This window comes from Gadus macrocephalus, chromosome 1 (genome assembly GCF_031168955.1).
Source record: "Gadus macrocephalus chromosome 1, ASM3116895v1".
Taxonomy (NCBI): domain Eukaryota; kingdom Metazoa; phylum Chordata; class Actinopteri; order Gadiformes; family Gadidae; genus Gadus; species Gadus macrocephalus.
In genome coordinates this window covers 10,511,407-10,513,695 of record NC_082382.1, presented here as the reverse complement: position 1 = coordinate 10,513,695, position 2,289 = coordinate 10,511,407, and positions in this window count along the sequence as shown.

Genomic DNA, 2,289 nt, shown 5'->3' with positions numbered 1-2,289 from the left:
CCCCTCTAAGCCCAGCAGTCACACTCGCAAACAACATGATGTACTAAAATGGCTCACAAGAGAGGAGCAGCGGCTAATGAAAATACATGTATCCCAGAAACACACACACACACACACACACACACACACACACACACACACACACACACACAAACACACACAATACTCTTACAGCCCTAGCCAATGTGTGCTAATGTATCAACATACAACTAATTCAGTTGGTTCAGCTGCCCATTAAAGAGCTTCTATTCTCATCTAGTTGCAGACACACACACAGACACAAACACAGACACACATACACACACACACACACACACACACACACACACACACACACACACACACACACACACACACACACACACACACACACACACACAAACACACGTGTAGTCGAGTCAAAGGAGCAAAAGCACAGGCTCATTACCACGGCTCATGTGTACACACATCACATATGCATGCATCGTATGCATGGCGTCACGCAGCCACGCTTCACAGGCCGTCTCTGTGGTCTGCTGCCCGGCACCCAGCAGCAGTCCGGCTCCCAGCACGAGCCCAGAGCCAGGCCCGACATATTGGACGTGTCTACATGAGTAATGTGGGATACACTGTGTGTCGTCGGGGCAAGGCACCGAAAGACACATTTTAATAAACCGATTTGAAGAAAGAACTCGCTGTCCTTCGTCTCCTCGTCCTCGTCCTCGTTTTGTTTTGTAAAAAATATGTGGAAATCTCTGAAACTTTTGCCACGACTCTGCATTAACCGGGCTCTTTGATTTGATTTGAGCCGGTTCCTCTGGTGACAACATCACGTCCGTGAGATAACCAGGGCTGAATGTGGCCAGTGTCTCTCCTCTCCCATCGCCGAGCAAACAGATGCCAGGTTTGTGTGGCGTTTTAATTTTTACATATTTAGTCGGAGCACAATCTATTTATTAGCTTGATGATGGAGTATCGATGATACTCGCTGCTCATTAAGCTCTTCCGTGAGAAAAAAGAGCACAAATGATGTGTGAAAACAACAACAATGTGTTAGCCTGGGGGCGAGGGACAGTGATATTCAGCAGCGACGTTTACTTTGGGGAGCCGGGGGCTGTACACACAGACAGCCACACACACACACACACACAACAACACAGGAGAACGCTTGGTGAATGGGCAGAAGGCCTGCATAGATGCGTGTGTGGGTGTCTGCACGTACGTATTTGAGTGGGTGTGTAGTTTTGTGCATGTCCTTGTGCCTGTGTGCGTGCGTGCGTGTGTGCGTATTTGAGTGTGTGTGTATTTTTGTGCCTGTCCGTGTGCGTGTGTGTGCGCGTGCGTATTTGAGTGTGTGTGTATTTGTGTGGTTTTATGTGCACGTTTGCTGTGTGTGCCGCCGAGACAGAATGGGAAAATAACAATACAGATGCAGGGAGACAATGTGTGTGTGAGGAGAACACATCGTAGGGCACGGAGGGGAAGAAGAAAAGGGGAAGGTTGATCTCATTACTGTTAGAGCCCTTCTTTATTTCCCTCTCTTCCTCTCTCTTTCTCCCTCTCTCCCTCTCTCCCCCTCCCCCTGTGTCTCTCTCCCTGCAGGCTTGGGTGACCCCGGCTCTGCCGCCCTCTGCCTGGCGCACCACTAATCATTTAGTTTTAATCACCAGCATATTCTCCCACCCCCCCCCTCCTGTGTTGCTCCGCCCCTTGCTGCGCCCCCCTCGCCGCCCGCCGCACCCCGTACCCGCCTCAGCCGCACGCTTCATGGCCCTACTGTGTGACCTACCCTTTGCCAAGGTCCAGCTCATTTCGTTCTAATTGGGTAGTAGCTCGGGCTCGGGCCGGTCTGTCTCGCTATCTCCATCTCTCCCTGCCATCTGTCCGTCCGCGCATCCGTCCATCCGTCTCCTCTTGTTCCTCTCCCGCTCCTCATTGTCTTCTCCCTCCGACCGTTCACACTCTCTAGCTCTCCTTCTCATCTCTTCCCGCTCTCACTCGACAAAATCGGACCTATACGGAATATCTTTCTGCAACCTCTGCTCTGCTCCTTCTCCCGCCCCTTCACTTCCTCCTCCTCCTGCTCTCCTCCTCATCCTCTGTTATCTATTCTCCTTCTCCCTCCCTTCCCTCCCTCCCTCCCTCCCTCCCTCCCTCCCTCCCTCCCTCCCTTCATAGCGATGGCTGGTCACCGCCATGGCAGCGGTGCACAAGCGTTTTCCAATTTTCGGTTCCCCTTCTTCCCTGTGACCCTGCGTTCCGCCACACAAAACAAATGGCCTTGATGTCGTCAACAAAGAGCAGCCTGTG